This window comes from Callospermophilus lateralis, unplaced genomic scaffold, assembly GCF_048772815.1.
Source record: "Callospermophilus lateralis isolate mCalLat2 unplaced genomic scaffold, mCalLat2.hap1 Scaffold_94, whole genome shotgun sequence".
NCBI lineage: Eukaryota > Metazoa > Chordata > Mammalia > Rodentia > Sciuridae > Callospermophilus > Callospermophilus lateralis.
The window spans coordinates 33,404-52,470 of NW_027517559.1; the positions used below are offsets into that span (position 1 = coordinate 33,404).

Below are 19,067 nucleotides of genomic sequence, written 5' to 3' on the forward strand. Positions count from 1 at the left end.
AGTATTAGTATTGCTTATTAGACTACTTGGTTAAAAAAATCACACAAAGGTGTTTATAAAAATGATACATGTTCATTACAAGGAATTCAAACAATGCAAAAATTAAAAGGAAGACTTATTTTTATCACCAGAATTCTGCCATCCATAAATTACTATTATTTATATTAGAAAATTACAGAAAATTTTCTAGGTAGATATGCACTGATAGAGGGGTGACCACATACATAATTCATGTTTGATAAATAGATTTAGATAGATGGATAGAAATATTTTGCTAAAATCTGATCTGCTTTAGATGGTTTTAAAAATAAAGGGTTAAATTTAAAAATTTGGCTTTCATTTAAAAAGAATAATATATTTTAAACAGTTAACTGCAAGGATACTAAAAGCACTAGTACTTTTAACTTCTAATTTTCCTGTTTTTTTTTCTATTTTAACTGCCCATATCCTGGCTGATGCTTATGCAAAATTTCTCACACTCCCCCTACAACTGGGTTGCTTCAATTTCAGAAAGAAGATCCAGAGATCATGCATGTTCTTAAAACTAATCAAATATGTAGAAAATAAAATTTTGTCATTTTAACCATTTTGAAGGATACAATTCAGTGGCACTTAGTATATTTATATATTGTGCAAACACCTTTATCTGAGTCCAAAACATTTCACTACCGCAAAAGAAGATTCTCTATAAGAATAATAAATTCCCTCCTCACTCTCTCCTTCCTCCTTTCTGACAACCATTTCTAGATTTGTCTATTATGAGCATTTTCTATAAATTGAATTATGCAATATGTGAGTTTTTTGACTGTCTTTTACTTAGCATTCTTTCAAAGTTCATCCATACTGGAGCTCATATCATTTTTTCATCTATTTTATGGATGCATAATATTCCACTGGCATTTGCAAAAAAAGATCATGATGTCTTCACTCATCAAAAATGGGTTGATGGGTATACGATAAACAGAGAAGAAAATGACTGTCCACACAAAATACACAAATACATTGTGAAAAATATGCTGATGAGGGGATTATAATAGGGAAAAATTAAGTTGTTCTGCTAAACATAAAGATCCACAGGCTCTTGAAAATAAGCAGGCACAATGGAAGTAGAATATGATTAATGGTGAAATCAAAGATTCCCCAATAATCCATGAAATTCAACAAACACCAAGACACACTAGGTTTAGAAACAAAATTAAATTTCTTTGGCAGAGAGTCATGGCATACTGTGACTCTCTAAGGGGAAGTATAATAAACGGCTTTTCCCAATTGCGTATGACCAAATTTCTTCATCTCTAATCTTCTGCTTCCCCACTGTAAAATCATGATAAAAACGAGATAACAAATATAAAACCAACCTGAAAAGGAAACGGGTCACACACAGACAAGATGAAGTGGTCAGCACTCTGTGCTCTACCTTTGCCATGCAAACCGAGTGTGGTCTGGACATTCCTCATCTCCCCCTCAAAACGACACCACATGTCTGGAAGAAGAAGGTCCTCTCCTGATCTCAGATGGAAGAGCTTACTTTTTTTTTCTTTGCTGCTAAAAATATCTTCTTGAGGCCCTCTTCTAGGGCTGCCATCTTAATGCCAGACAGGACATCAGAGCAATCATGGTGCTGAGCCACTACCAAGGCTAACTAGAAAGAACAACCATTAGATGGATGACATGAGACAGTTCCACTGTCAACTCAGTGACCTGCCATAGCCTTTTATGGACCACTTAGGCTTTGGCTCCATCCCCCCGGCCCCTTTTTTGGTTACAGAGATTGAACCCAGGGGTGCTTAACCACTAAGCCACATCTCCAGTCTTTATTTTTCATTTTGAGACAGGGTCTTGTTAAGTTGCTTAGGGCCTTACTAAATTGCCGAGGTTAGCTTTGAACTTGTGATCCTCCTGCCTCAGCCTCCTGAGCTGCTGGGATTACAGGTGTGTGTCACTGCACTGGGTGGCTCCATCTCTTTTGTATGCTCTGCTTGCACAGCAATGTGTGATTATGTACTCATCATAACTTGTATTTGTGGTAACGAGAATTTCTTCCTCTTTTCATGATATGTTAAAAACTGGAATCTAAAACTTGTACTTTCTAAATGTTCTCATAGGTAAAGAAAAATTACTCTTAGGAGTAGATAGGATTTTAGAGGTTCTCACGATCCAGTCCTCTGACACTAGAGTTAGGCTGCCTGCTTGTCCTGAGAACCATTTCTGTCTAGACAATCTCTATGAAAACAGATGCCAAAGATCCCCCACCTCCAACTAATGGGGGAAGCTGGAGAGTTCAGGGAGCTTCTGGAGCCAATGTGAGACACAACGTTCCACACCGTGAACAGTTTCCTGAGTAACTATATTCTGAAATTCTCATGCATGGACATTATGTTGTACACCCTCTGCCTTTTGTTCTTATTTTAGAAATTCCTGAATGAACCAATAAACCGGAAACCACTTTGTTGCTAGTCACACACACCACCAATATGAAGAGAATGAACCTCTTTCAGCCTGGTTTCTAAATTTCTTAAGTGTAAGTTTTGGTTCAAAATTTGGATGTGGAGGGGCTGGGGATGTGGCTCAAGCGGTAGCGCGCTCGCCTGGCATGCGTGCAGCCCAGGTTCGATCCTCAGCACCACATAAAAACAAAGATGTTGTGTCCGCCGAAAACTAAAAAAATAAATATTAAAAAAATTCTCTCTCTTAAAAAAAAAAAAAATTTGGATGTGGACTCAGGTCTTGGAGAAAACTATCGGTGTGGTAAATAAATTCACTACAGGTATTCCAAATGACAGACAAGCAAGCAAGAGATACTTAAGGTGCAAAAGGAGGATTCTGATGTAAGCAGAGAAGTGTTGTACTGGTTCCTTTCCTCTGCCTGTGGCTGGCCAGCAAACACAATCTTTTACAGAAACTTTCATGTAATAAATGATGAAACCCCCAGAGTTTTGAGACATATTTTCTTACTCTTCAGTAAATGTTTACTGAGCATTTCCTAGGAGCCGATACTATGTGGGATACTAAGGATAAAAAAGTCCCTACACACGAAGGGGCCTGGAGTCTAGGCCAGGGGATGATAAGGAAGCAGGGGACAGCGCTTAGGGGCTGTGATACTCAGAAGGCTGGGGGATGGTGAAGTGGTGTGGGGGCCAACCTGCTTCTTATGGGATGGACCCTGCTCCCCCAAATCCATGTTTTGAATTTAGGGTACTCCCAGTACCCCAGAATGTAACTACACATGGACAAAAGCCTTAAAAAGATTTATACTGACAGTAGAATGAATTGCAGATAACTTTCCTATGTTCATACATGAACACATAACCAACTCCACACCATGAACAACCACAAGAATGGGCAGTTACAGGGCTGGGGATGTGGCTCAAGCCGTAGCGTGCTCACCTGGCATGCGTGTGGCCCAGGTTCGATCCTCAGCACCACATACAAACAAAGATGTTGTGTCTGCCGAAAAACTAAAAAATAAACATTAAAATTCTCTCTCTCTCTCTCTCTCTCTCTCTCTCTCTCTCTCTCTCTCTCTCTCCCTCTAAAAAAAAAAGTATGGGCAGTTACACTCCATGTATGTATGACATGTCAAAATACATTCTGTCACGTAAAATAAAAAGAAAGAATGGAGATTATTAAGTTAAAATGAGGTTATTATGGTGGGCCCTAATCGAAACTGGCTTGTGTCCTCTGAAGAACACAGTGAGAAGGTGGTCATCTGCAAGTCAAGGAGAGAAGCCTCAGGAGAAACCCACCTACCGACACTCTAATCCTGGACTGGTGGCACCCAGAGCTCTGAAAACATACGTATCTAGGGTTAAGCTGAGTGCCAATCTGAGGCACTGTTATGGCAGCCGTAGCAAACCACTCGCATACTAGAGATCTTGGCCAGCAGGGGCAGGAAAGGCTTTAAGAGAAATTATTGGGAGCCAAATGTTAGTTCTGATTAAAAGATGTGTTTTTGTTTTTAAACTTACCAGATCTTGCCCTGTGTTTCTTGACTCTTTATCATCAATAGGGAATAAAAGGACACCTCCCAAACTCAAGTTTGAGATTAAAAAAAGAAAAAAGAACAAGAGAAAGAACACTCAGTCTCACATGGACCACTGAAGGAGAATTACTCCGAACCCTACTGTGCCTGCTCTTCCAAATCCAGTTAGGTCTAGGACCTTACCTCTGCCAGTCATTCGTAGCCTTTTCTCACTCCCCTGTTCTCCTGACCTCGGTCACCACCTTAGCCAGGTTCTCATCTGCTTCCCTCCTGAATATTTCATGTTCTGCTAACTCAGTATTCCCCAAACGTCACCAGCCAAGTGCCCTACAGGCAACGGAGAGGGAAAGCAAGTGCTAGAGGCATCCCTGGGTAGGAAGGTGGGGAGGACTTCTATGAGCCTGAAATGCCTTTGGAAGTCTTAGTGTTTGTCTCACATCATTCAAATTCTGCATTCTACTACGGCTACCTATTTGCATGTTTTCCTACCCCATACAAATCAAATCAAACTGACATTCTAGGCAGATGTGCTCCTTTAATTCTGGGCTCTACATAACCCAGTTTAAACTATTTTTTTAAACTAAAAAGGTAGATATCTTGCACACCCAAATCTTTTAATTCTAAAATATTGGCTCTGCTACATCATTTTCTTTTTAATTTTTTTTTTCTAGGTGACAATGGACCTTTATTTATTTATATGCAGTGCTGAGAATCGAACCCAGTGCCTCACATATGCTAGACAAGTGCTCCACCACTGAGCCCCAGCCCCAGCCCTGCTATGCCATTCTTCTGATCAGGCTTCCTGTATGTCTAGCCGTGATCCACTGGATGTTGTCCTACTTAGAACGTATCCCCTAGACAAGCCATGTATGGTCTTCAATGATGTGGCCAACCTTCCCTTTACAAGTGAACTCTGCTGTTCCTTGGCCTATGCCTGGCCCATGCGTGGGGACTGTGCAATGATTTGGGAACAGTAAATACTATAGGGATACCAAAAAGAATGTGAAACTGTTAGGCATCTCTTGCCATTCTATCTACCTATTCAAATTCAACCCATCTTCCCAGACTCCAGATAACTCTTACCATTCCAGGAAGCCTTGTTCCAGTTCCACCTACTCTGATCTAGGCTATTTAAATCCTTCTTCATGGGGCTGGAGCTATAGCTCAGTGGTAGAGCTTGCCTAGCATGCATGAGGCACTGGGTTCAATCTTCAGCACCACATAAAAATAAAAAAATAAAGTAAAGGCATTCTGTCCATCTACAACTACAAAAAAAGATTAAAAAATATAAATCCTTCTTCAGAAAAGAGTGTACACCTTCCAACTCCATTTTCTTACTGACCACTTTTACCTTAAATCTATACAACCAGGTGACAGTCCTCACATTCCTCAAAGTGCTCCAAGGTCATGTGACTGATCATGGGTTGAATCCAGTGGCCTTTTCCCAATTCTTTTTTTTTTAATTGGTTGTTCAAAACATTACAAATCTCTTGACATATCATACTTCACACATTAGATTAAAGTAAGTTATGAACTCCCATTTTTACCCTGTATACTAATTCAGAGTCTGACACTGTAAACCACTTTGCCTTCTTAATATTCTCTCTTCCCTTACAAAGGTTGAGCAGCATCCCTAATCCAGAAATCCCAAATCCTCCCAAATCCCAAATTTTTAACAGTGTTATGATGCCACAAGTGGAAAATTCCACATTAGACCTCATGTGATGCACAGTGCACTAAAAAATAATGTATGAAACTACCTTCAGGCTATGCCCATTAGTTTTATGTGAAATATAAGTGAATTTTGTGTTTAGACCTGATCCCATTCCTAAGGTATCTCATTAAGGTATACAAAATATCCAGTTTTTTAAAAAATCTGAAATACTTCAATTTAAATAAGCAAAACCTTTACTTCAAAATACTACATTCTCAAGGTTCTCTTATTTTTCTGAAAATTCTTACTGTCTCCTCTTCGCTCCAAAAGTTTTCCACATACTGTTCTCTGCCCTCTCATTTCTCCAACACGATTTCCAACAGGGACCTCAGTCAGCACCTCTGGCTCTGACTGCTCCTGGGTTCTCTGCACATTTCTGCTTTTGTTTTGAATCCTGCCAAGTCAAGATCTAGATCTGGGTTGGCTGTTTCAACACACACCAAACCCTTCTTTCAGCAATGTGTTTTACATCCTTATTTTTCTCTTTACTTTAGAGAACTGGGCAAAAGAATTAGGAAAACCAGTCTCTAAGATATCTGGAGGGCCCTTCTTTGTTGGACAAGGTCCCGAGACTGCTCAACCGCAGAAAATGACCTCAGTGATCATCTTACTCTTGCTGACATGTGGCAACCTTGCCACGTAAAGGTGGTGGCTTTTTCCCTTCTGTGTGACAAAGGACAATACTTCTTAGTCTTCTAAGTTCTCCTAGTCCCAAACAGCCTTATTTCTGTCTCCAAGGAGTGTTGTACCCAGGCTCTGCTGACCTCATAATCCACCTAGCACAAACCTGACCCACCACCCACCAGTTTTAATAGTGTGTTGCATTTCTCTCCTATAGCTCTCTGACATTTTTATGGGATATTCCCTTATGAAGATGACATGAGTTAGATGAAACAATCTTTATTCTAATACTTGAAGATGCAGCAATTGACATTTTTCAAAATACCTACATTATCTTCACTGTAGTCCCACAGGGTAGGAGTGACAAAGTATGTACCTTACAGATGAGAAAACAGGCAGAGAGATGACAGAATTCCGATCCCAATTGGCTCTCCTAAGTCTTCTTGAGGGCTAGCTAACACCAATACCATCCTGAGTGTCTTTTCCTGTCTTATTCCATTGTTCTGTTTCTTACCTTTCATTTTTCCTGCCAGCTCATATTTTTTTCTTGGCTCAGCTGATCGTGCTTCCAGAGCCGTGACTAAGCCACCTCTGCCCCAGCGGCCAGAGTCATCTGGCGGAAGAAAGAAAATTTTCATCTGTAAGAGGCAAAGTCAAGCCCACAATTTAGAAAAACAAAATCACACAAGATAGGCTTGTAGAAGAATGATTTTTTCAAAGGGAAGGAACGATATATCTGATCTCCTAAGAGAATCATAGTTGGATTCCCAAATATGTTCAGGTTTTCTGAAAGATACACCTGGTCATCATAACAGAAAGGCAGCTCAAAAATGAGTGTTAAGAAGAAGCAGAAATCTCTGGTGGGTCTATAACTCTGGAGAGTGGAGAGTGGATGGAACACGGCAGTGACAAGCACTGTTAATACCACAGCATACAACTCCCGTTTTACAAGCAAGGAAGAGAAAATGTTGAATGACTCATTCAAGCTCACACTAATGGAGCTGGGTGGCACCTGATATTTATACTCATTCACACCACAACTACTCATGTACCTGTACCACACGTCAGACGACATTCTAGGTATGGGGTGATACAGTGAGCACACATGCACACACACAGTCCTCTTCCATTAAGCTTATATTCTAATGCAACGAGACGGTCAAAGACACACGTTAATACACCAGGAGGGAATAAAGGTTAAGTAGTGTAGAAATAGGACAGGGTAACAGAGGCAACATACAGACTGTTTTACAAGCAGACATTTGAACAATGCTTGATGGAATTATTTGGGAAAGTAGGGTTCCTGGCAGAGGATACAGAACATGCAAAGGTTGTCAGGGGAACACACAGGGAGTTTCTCAGAGAATACAGTTTTCTTCTAAAATGCAGCCTTATTTCACCCTCTTAAAAAATTTGTGCAGAGGATGAGACAGATATTGTCCCATTAACATAGATTAGGAGGCTGACACTCAGGGAGAGTGGGTAACTTAACCAGGTAAACCGAAGAGCTGATTCTATAAGCCATGCATTTCTGGCCACATGACAGTGCACTGGGACCAGCCCTTAAGCCATGACTGTGCCTCATCCTCTCCCTTTCTTGGCACCATGAAGATGAGGCACCCTCCCTGTCCCACACCACTTCTCGTACCTACACAATGCACAATGAAGGCGTCCTCAGCCTGGGCCTGAGGGTGTGTGATGTCACCGATGACGTACTTGATGGAGGCTGGGTCTGGGTCTTCGCAGCCTAGCTTGGCAGCACCCCTGTCTTCCTCATCCTCCAGGTCTTCAGGCTCACTCTCCTCAGAGGGCAGGCAGAAGGACTGGTAGTTGTTGGACTTCCACCAAGCCACCCTTCAATAGGCCAGAGAGAAGAGAAAAGTGACCTCTCCTTTGAGCACATTCTGCACTGCTATTCCAAATAGTAACTGCCAAGTGAGATGCAATCACAAACTCACCGACTGAAGTTTTCTGCTCAACTGTGAATAAACAAGTTTTAGTGATCAGCCCAACTGTCTCTTTATTACACTTCAATACTGAGCAGCCACCAAATGTCCCTGTTTTTAAGTACATGACTAAAAGGGACTGTTCAAATAAACAATTCCTTGTCAACTATAATAAAATTTTTAGAATTTCTTGTTTCTCTGCTTTAGGTACTCAAGACTTCTCACTAAAGTGGACTCAACGTTAAAGCTGAATCTTTGAAAAAGTGTTCTGTGGAGTCAGGCGTGGTGGTGCACACCTGCGATCCTAGCTACTCCGGAAGCTGAGGCAAGAGGATCACAAGTTAGAGGTCAGCTGGATAACTCAGTGAGAGCTGGCTCAAAATGAAAAATAAAAAGAACTGGGGAAGTAGATCGTGGTAGAGTGTCCCAGGTTCAATCCCTAATCCAAAAAAAAAAAAGTATTCTGTTACCAACAAGAACTACCAGGTTGATACTTTTTTGAATTTTTAAGTGATGTTCAATTGTGGAATCCTTTGCCAACTGTGATCCTCAGCTTGGTTAGTAACACAGACATACTTTTTTCCATCAAAAATATATTAAGGGCTTGGGGATATGGCTCAAGCAGTAGCGCGCTTGCCTGGCATGCACAAGGCACTGGGCTCGATCCTCAGCACCACATAAAAATAAAGATGTTGTATCCACCAAAAACTAAAAAATAAATATTTAAAAATTCTCTCTCTCTCTTAAAAAAATATTAAATTTCCCATATGAATATCCTTCCCTTCTCCACAATCCAGCAGAGGAGACGAGACCTACGTAACTGGAAACCACAGTACTTTATGGACATACTTTTTCTTATGTTCAGCCTCTTCCTTTGCCCTCTTCTTTTCCTCTATTATCCCTTTCTCTTGGCTGCTGCTTCTTGTCTTCTTTTCTGTCTTTCCTCCAGTTCTTCTGGGCTCAGAATCTGCTTCCTTTTGGTGGACCCCTCCACTAGGCCTGGGATAAGAACCTGTGGGAAAGACAGGACCACAGCCCAGAAGGTCAGAGACGTCCTATCCTCTCACGTCTCCTTCACCCTGAAGCACACTCTACAGAGGTGACTCGCGTGGGATCTCACAGAGCACAGCATCCCTGTGTGGTGGGCACTGGCCGCCAGGTAATACAATTTAACATTCATATTTTGCATTGCACTGGCACGGCGCGCAAAGCACTAGCATGGCTGCTAGTCATTTTGATTCATCTCATTAGTAATAAGGTGCTTACTTTTTTCTTTGATTGAAAGCATACACCGTAGGATGGCATTTAAAGTTTAAATAATTTTAACACGAATCTTTCTACAAATGTACAATTCCTTTTAATACAGTATTTTAGCATGATTATCTTAATGATAGCTAACATTTAGAAAATACATTTTAAGCACAAAATACTGTGAACATTACATGTATCGGTTATGATTGCCATCATCTCTTAATGAAACAGGGTCATGATTATCAACAGCAGGATATGGTATTTTGATGTAACATGGTGATCCCTTTAGGGTGGCTAGAAGAGGGACAGGCCTACTTTTACCTGTATTAAATGGTATAATATACTCAGCTTGTTAATGTTTTTATACTATATTTTTATGTAGGGTTCAGTTAATTTGCTATATTTTAACAGACACTTATTTCTTAACAAATCATCCTAAGATATAATTTTTTGGAATTATGATTTCACAAAAATTAACAGCTCTTACAATGCCTTTATTTCGGAGTAACCGGCCTTCTTGACTTGTTTTCTCCAAAAGGGTTTTCTGAAGATTCACCAGTTGTTCAAATGATTTTCTGTCTTCCTTACTGGCCTCTTTAGAATAATCTTTACCTTTGAATAAGTACATATGGCTTTCTAACAACATAAAACACAAAGTGAGAAATGTTAAGACATTGAAAGACAGGTTAATGCTATTCAAAGCAATAACTAGGTGAATAAGAGAATAGCCCTTACTCTGAAGGGCAAAGACCAGCTTGTGATGAAGGCATTCCATTTCCTGTTGCACTACACTGATAAGTTTGGGTTCTACACATGTTCTCTTTTCAAAGGACAGAGCATTGGCTTAAAACCCTTTCGGGTCTATCCAAGATGATATGGGAATCTCTGCTGGATCCCTCTACCCTGCTGAGTCTCAAATCACTCATTCATTCCACAACTATTCCCAGTGTAAATCTCACTGACTTTTAAGAACCGCTAATAAAATCTCTACTTTTTAATCCCAAACACACTTTTAATACTCTTTTTTCCCTTTTTCTATAATATTAAAAGGAACAAGTGGCAATTCTATGAAAAAATGAAAAAAAAATCACAAAAAATAATCCCTTGGATTTATAATATTCTTTACAGATCTCACAAAGCATCTTCATGTTTTTACATCAATCATGTTATAGCTAACCCCACTTATGAAAGGGGAAACTGAGACTCACACAGGGATTAAATGGTTCCAACTCTTTCTGCTACAAAATGAACATGGCAGGTTTTTCTAATTCTAAGATCAATATGTTCTTTTCAGTAGATTAGTGTGTATGGAAAAGTAGAAAAAAGCTTGCAAATAATCATGGCAAAAACAATAAGAACAGTAGTATAATCTTTTTTCTTTCTTTAATTTTTGCAGTGCTGGGGATCAAACCCAGGGACTCACAAATGCTAGGCAAGAGCTCTGACACTGAGCGGCACCCCCAGCCAATAGAATATTCTTAAGTAGCACTTTATGCTATCAGAGCAATTTCACATCTAGTATCACATTTGATTTTTGCAGCTGTGTAAAAGAGTAAAGCAGACATTAATAGCACCATTTTACAGATGAAGACACTAAGGCCCAATGAGGCTAGGTGGTCTGCCAAGATCATGAATCAAGTGATAACCAGGCAAGACTAGTAAACACAGACAGGTAGAATAATAAGTCAAAAGTAAAATGTATGTAATAGCACATGTTACCAAGTAATGTATTTTCACAGCATTATGAAATCAGCTACAAGTATGTTTTCCCCAGAGAGTATGAAAGCAAAACATTTTCATTCTCAAGAGATCAACTGCTTCACGCTTGTACCCAAATCTAACCAGCCATAATTCTAATTGGCATTTGCTAATTAAATCAGCAAGGGGCTCTCAAAGAGGCACTCTATCAACAAGTAGAAAAAACATAAAGGGCTGAGAAGTTTCAATTATGATCAACATTATGTAGTATCATACTGCATGAAATTCTCAGCTTACCATATAACTGTGCTTTTTAAAAAACTTGGCATTAAAGATAAAGCTACCTTACTTTATACTTAATTGTGAATGGGCTCCTCTAACTACTCCTCTTTCATATTCCTTTGTTATTTTTAACCATGCTTTATGTCTTCACTCTGTTTTGAAGAGGCAGCTGGAGCCCACAGGTCTAGACCCTCATGTGGGTCCTGCCAGAGGAACCATCTACCACAAAGAGAATCAAGACAGTCATCGAAGACAACATTCCAAATTTTAATCCAACTAGAGAATCCAACAGTTAAACTGTCTGCAAAAATGTAATTTTTTGTAGGTAGACTGAGATATATAATTATCTTTCTGAAAACACTGTAATTTTATTTTGTTCTAGTAAATAAAGTCAATCTAGATGAGTATAGAAAAGGGTGGAAACTTGGTACTAAGGTAATCAAATACAACTTAAAAATATGACCACACACATATCTATTTTTTCTCTCACCTGAAACAGCTAAAGGACAATACACAGATTTCTAAAAAGATATGAGGCAATGGTAGATGAAACAGTGCATGAATTCTTTGGAAGATAAAAAGTGGATAAGAAGAGAACAACAGATTCAGAAGAGCTGTGGAACCAAAACACTGGTATCTAGCTGGGGCTGACTGCAGGAACCCTTTCAGTCCTCCAAAAACTCAGACGCACAAGCACAGGCACCACAGTATGGAGGAACAGAGAGGATCCGCACACTAAACACCAGGAGCACCAGGAGCCCTCAGCTCCCTGTCTTTCCAATTTAAACCAACAATTTCACTGTAATGGTATAGGACTCGTCTTAGGATATGATGAGTTGTCCAGTGAAATCTTCAAATCTGGCTGTCTGAAAAGCTCCCCCAGTGCAAAAGCTGGCTTGCTAACCAGTGCTGTTGGCATGAGGCCCAAAGGCCACCCACCTGTTCACAACAGAGCTGCCTGTCAGCTTTGGGGCATTTCACCAGCACCCTGATCAGACAGGACACCAGATGTTTCAGGTAAACTGCTAACAAGAACAAGAGACTCCAAAACAAAATTTTTAAAAAGAAGAGGAAGAAGGAAAAGCAAATGGAGCTTTTATTTAGCTTTTAGAGATAATACAGTGGGCAGGGTAACACTTTTTGAAAAGATATAATAAATATCCTCCCTGAGATATATTTTAAAAAGCTACAATAAATGTCCTCGGGGAGGATATTATATCCTTGAAATGGGAATAGGATACGACTAAAACAACAAGCTGAGAACAAGAAAGAGTTCTTGAAGAATATAAATGTGATACTATCATAACAAATTTTTAAGATAAAACACAAGAAAAGTCCAAGAACTATGTTCTGTAAAATAATGCCAGTTGCCTAGATTTTTAATTCTCCATATATTCCATAAAAACCACACCAGTCAACAAGAATAATCAAACCTCCCCTAATCTAAGCCTACCAAAAAATTAGGAGTCGGGAACTACTATAAACTTCCACTTGAAGGTAAACAGAGAATGAACATCCCAAACCAGCTGAGCTCTGAAGCCCTCACTGGTCTGGGGAGGCAGACGGAATCTGCACAGGAGCAGGACAGTGGAGCTCTAGCAGTGCCAGACAGATAAAGTTCATCCTCCAGAATGAGGTCACCCCAGGAAGGGAGAGCAATGAGGACATCTGAGATTGGTAGTTCAGAGCAGTGGCTGCTTAGGAATTCAAAGGAAGGGCTGGAAGGAGATGCAGTCAGACATCTGGGGGCGCTCTGCTCTCGGGTGATAAAGAGGTAATGCAGACAGCCTTCGACAGTCTATGGCAGGGAGAAAGAGAGAAGCAATGGGAGAAAATTCAGAAGGACAAAACCAAAAGCCTCGCCCAGCCCCTTCCCTACCAGTAAAGGAAGCACCCTACTGAAGCCATTGTGCTTCTCTGTATTGATGGGAGAAAGAACTCTTTTTCTTGGGCGGGGTGGGGTGGGGTGGGGAGGGAGGTACTGGGGATTGAACTCAGGGGCATGAGCCACGGAGCCACACCCCAGCCCTATTTTGTATTTAATAGAGACAGGTTCCCACTGAGTGCCTCACTTTTGCTGAGGCTGGATTTGAACTCATGATCCTCAGCTTCTGGAGTCACCGGGATTACAGGTGTGCACCACTGTGCCAGGCTAGAAGGAACTCTTGAATTAAGAAGGTCAGTAAGGGTGAAAAATCTATATAATGAAAATTACAGAACCCTAAAGAAAGAAATCAAAAAAGACCTTAGAAGATAGAAAGATCTACCTTGCTCTTGGATAGGCAGAATTAATATTATCAAAATGACCATACTTCCAAAAGCGCTATACAGATTTAATACAATTCCAACCAAAATCCCAATGATATTCCTCATAGAAATAGAAAAAAACAATCACAAAATTCATCTGGAAAAATAAGAGACCCAGAATAGCTAAAGCAATCCTTAGCAGGAAGAGTGAAGCAGGTGGCATCACTATAGAAGACCTTAAACTATACTACAGAGCAATAGTAACAAAAACAGCATGGTATTGGCACCAAAACAGACTGGTAGACCAATGGTACAGAACAGAGGACACAGAGACTAACCCACAAAACTACAATTATCTTATATTAGAAAAAGGTACCAAAAACATGCACTAGAGAAAAGATAGCATCTTCAACAAATGGTGCTGGGAGAACTGGAAATCCATATGCAACAAAATGAAATTAAACCCCTATCTCTCACCATGCACAAAACTCAACTCAAAATGGATCAAGGACCTAGGAATAAAACCAGAGACTCTGCGTTTAATAGAAGAAAAAGTAGACCCTAATCTCCATCATGTGGGCTTAGCCTCCAACTTCCTTAATAAGACTCTTTTGGTGCCAGAATTAAAATCAAGAATCAATAAATGGGATGAACTCAAACTAAAAAGTTTCTTCTCAGCAAAAGAAACAAATCTGTGAGGTGAATAGAGAGCCTACATCTTGGGAGCAAATCTTTACCCCTCACACATCAGATAGAGCACTAATCTCTAGGGTATATAAAGAACCTCAAAAGCTAAACACCAAAAAAACAAATAACCCAATCAATAAATGGGCCAAGGACCTGAACAGACACTTCTCAGAAGATAATATACAATCAGTCAACAAATACATGAAAAAATGTTCATCATTACTAGCAATTAGAGAGATGCAAATCAAAACCACTCTAAGTGTTGCAGTCTGATAGGACTGCAAATTGGTGCAGCCAATATTGAAAGCAGTATGGAGATTACTTGGAAAATTGGGAATGGAACCACCATCTGACCCAGCTGTCCCTCTCCTCCATCTATACCCAAAGGACTTAAAAACAGCATACTACAGGACACAGCTGCATCAATATTTATAGCAGCACAATTCACAATAGCTAAACTGTGGAACCAACTTAGATGCCCTTCAATAGATGAATGGATTAAAAACTGTGGTGTATGTGTGCGTGTGTGTGTGTATGTATACACACACACACACACATAATGGAATATTACTCAGCAATAAAAGAAAATAAAATCATGGCATTTTCAGGTAAATGAATGGAGTTAGAAAAGATAATGCTAAGTTAGCCAATCCCCCAAAACCAAATGCCGAATATTTTCTTTGATATAAGGAGGCTGATTCATAGTGGGATAGAGAGTGGGAGATGGGAGTAACAACAAGCTCTAGATAGGGCAGAGGGGTTGGAGGGGAAGGGAGGAGGCATGAGATTATTAATGATGGTGGAATGTGATAATTATTATCCAAATTACAGGTATGAATACACGAACTGGGTGTGAATATACTGTGTATACAATCAGAGATATGAAAATTTGTGCTCTATATGTATAATAAGAATTATAATGCATTCTGCTGTCATATATGAATAAAAAAATTTTAAAAAAGATCAGTAAAAACCCTCTCACACCATCCCATATTGACTCCCTGTTGCTGATACAGGAGAACAGACATTTTAAAAATGATCATGAGAAAAAGAAAAAACAAAACAAAACCCCTTTCAAGTCTGAAATTCAAATATTTCAGAACAGAAAATGGACAAAAAGATAAATATTGGGGCTAAGGCTGTAGTTCAGTGGCAGAGTGCTTGCTCAGCATGTGTGAGGCACTGGGCTCGATCCTTAACCACCACATTAAAAAAATAAAATAAGGGCATGCTATCTATCTACAACTTAAAAAAAAATTCGGGAAAAAAGAAAAAGGAAGACAAAATGATCTCCTACACCTCATGGGTCTTTTTTTTTAATATTTATTTTTTTAGTTGAAGTTGGACACAATGCCTTTATTTTACTTCTGTTTTTATGTGGTGCTGAGGATCGAACCCAGGCCCTTGCACATGCGAGGTGAGTGCTCTACCGCTGAGCCATGACCCCAGCCCCCACCTCATGGGTCTTAAAAGACCTAAAGCACATGACATAGTAAGTACTGTTGATGAACACAATAAATGTCCATAAATATTAGTTGCAATTTAAAAAACATTCTACTATTGAGAAAAGGAATCACTGTGCAAAGCACCATCATAAAGATAGCAGGTTTCACCAAATAAACTCCAAAGAAGATGTCTGCGTCAAGGGAGAAAAGGTTCAAGTTTAATCCTTGAGACTGACAGGACCATAAACATTAATATCATTCCTTGGATTCAAAGTCCAGCTTCAAGGGAACAACGATTACTCTGGCAGTTCTTGGACCAGGAAGCCTTAAGAATGTCACAGATGACTACAGGGCTGGGTAGGAAGAGAGGTCCCCGGGGCAGGACACAGGACTTCCCATGGGGACGCATCTCACTCACACCCTAGCTTGAGGTGACGGAGTCATTGGCTCACCTAAGCCCAACTCACTTCCTTCCTCCTGCTCTCTGATCCCTCCTCCAGCTGCAGGCAGGGCACCAGAGGCCCACTGGCCATTTTCTGTCTCTCCCAGGATGGACTCCAGGTCTACCTCCTCCAGGGTGCTCCCCTCAGAAGAGAGCAGTTTATCCAAGCCGAATTTCAGTATTTCACTCAACTTGAATGAAGAAAACGAGAGATCCAGTTAGTTCTCATAACACAGGTGAGGATGTGTGACTCGCTAAGTGTCTAAATGACCCCCTGACGGACTTTCTTCTCTTCCATCACAAATGACACCTGCCAGGCTGTTCTGGAGTTGGATGAGGAATAAGCAGAGAGGTGATGAATGATGATCAGAGATGTTGACTTTGACAATTATTTACGATACCAAAAAAACTTTTTGGCCTCCAATTTTTTTGAGGAGTCGGGGCAGATAAGATGATCCCCAGCATCTTCTCTAGCACTCTCACCAGCATTTTCTACAGGCACTTCCAGTAGTCGAGAGAAGTCAGAGACCCTGCTGGCTACCTTCTTACCTCTCCCACTGCCAAACTAACCCTAAAGAGAAGGTGCCACTGAACACCTCATCTCACCATGAGCTGCCACCTGTCCTTGCCAAGCCACTTTGCTACTACAGTGCTTTACGGTACCCACTTTGGCAAAACCATGACCATCCTGATCACCAGACCCCAAGCCTTTCTCAATTTCAATCTCCCTGGACAGTCCTGGGGCACTCCCCATCCTGCCCTCTTGCTCCCCCTAGGGGACAGACTCAGCCTACTTCCTACGGCTGCAGGAACCAGACTCTTAGATATGTTACCTGGCTTCACTTGCTACCTGCAACTCTCCACCTCCCTAAGTACTCTCTCTTAGGAATTCTGAACCAATTGGGATCCACATCATGGGACTTCATTTTCATTCTGCCCTTTTAGATTTGGTTAGTTATCTCTAGATTGCCTATTCTGTAATTTGGAAACTTCAGCTTGAAAATACCTGAGATGAAAACTATGACAAAAACTAAGCAAAACCACACCTGATATATTTATATTTAACCTTGGTGTACCTATATTTATAACCAAGCCAAATGGCTTTGGCATTTAGTACCCAAAACAGAAGAAAGCCAAGTATTTATGATGAGGCTCAGTCCATACTGGGACCCTTCCCCCTTCCACTCCTTGGACTAAGTCTCCTGGCTTCCCTCGCTACTGCTCACTCACAAAGTGTCTTTAAGGAACTACCCATTTTTTAAATGAAAACCACTTTATTACAGCAACTAAGAGCATGTAGTTGGAAGTTAAAGAGTGCTCGGATTAGAGTCATGAACCTGATGTTTGGAAAATTTCTTAAGATGGAGATAAAGACGTCTATCTCATTTTTTTGTTATTCTTCTTCTGAAACAACTGGAAAAAGTGTGCGTCACACATGCTTAGCACACAGTAAGCATTCAATAAGTGCTCACCGCATCTTTATCTGCTCTCTGTTTCTGCTGTGTTCTCCTGGTAAGACAAGGAACCTGCTTTCCTTTTTCAGGCCTTCACTGCTCTATACTGCTTAGATCTGTCAAACCAGAACCACGTCTTTTACTATTAGATTCTTTTAATAACTTAAAAAATGTCCTGCTGTATTTTGAGACAAGGCAGTGAGTTATCACCCTTGTTCTTGGCAACCATAAATAACTCACAGTCTGGTGGCGAGGAAAGAATCAAGACAGAACCAGAATGTGATTTCTTGCCATGGCCTGGGCAGTCCCACCAAGGTCCTCTCCCACAGCCAATAGTTTGTACTGGCCCAAGGATCTGGTCCCATGGCAAAGTTTGTGCCTGTGCATTTCACAATGATGTGCTAGCAGCCAATGTCACAGGGAAACCCCTGATTGAATGCCTGGAGCTCCCTCCACTGGGGAAGCGTCGAGCATCTGAGAATTCATCTCCTCTAACTCCTGATGCCTGTGCCTTCACAACAGCCCATGATGAGCTCCTCCCCCAAGGTCCTGTGAAGAAGTGTATTTAGACACCTACAGTGTACACGTACCTCTCTCTCAAGCCTTCACCTTCCATTTGAAATTGCCTCTTCAATAGTGTGAAAATAAAATGCACAGCCTGCCCGGCCACCATGACAGATGAGCATGCAGAAGACTCAAAACAGAAAAGGCCAAAGACTCCACAGTTACTCTCTAAGATAAACAAAAATCAAGCAAACAAACAAAACCTAGGGTTCTTCTTTCAGGTTCTAGTACCCCCAAATCTGTGACCCTTTCCTGCAGGTCAATGACTCCCTAACAAAAACAGCACCATCCCTGTCTCCAATGCTGATGTGTAAAGATACATATGTGAGAAAATTGACATTTTTAACTCATGCATGGGCTAGTTGTGAATTTGATAATTCTGCTTGTGATACTGTGTAATTTTTCCCCTTTCACATACCTCTTGAATTTTTTGTTTGATAAGCTGATCCTTTTAAGGCCTGGTTTTTCTTGCAAACTTTTCTAATTCCTTCCTCTTCTGAGTCTCCCTCTAACAATAATTTATATTGATTTTTAATGCAAACTCTGTTGACTAAAGCCTACATTATTTTCATCTTTCTAATTTCTATCCCTATCTTCCTACTTTCTACTCTCATCTTTCAGGCTTAAAGGCTTAAAGCCATCTTTGAATTTGCTCTCTCTCACTGCCTGCCTCAAAACAAGAGCCAACTCCTGTCATTTCTCTGCAGTTTCCTACAGCAGACCTTCCCACAGCT

The 19,067-nt window shown here is 40.5% G+C and overlaps 1 pseudogene; it reads right to left on the reverse strand.

Annotated features, from left to right (window-relative positions):
* Positions 1–1,528: 1,528 nt before the first annotated feature.
* Positions 1,529–19,067, reverse strand: part of LOC143389312 (chromodomain-helicase-DNA-binding protein 1-like) — a 45,215-nt pseudogene continuing 27,676 nt past the window's right edge.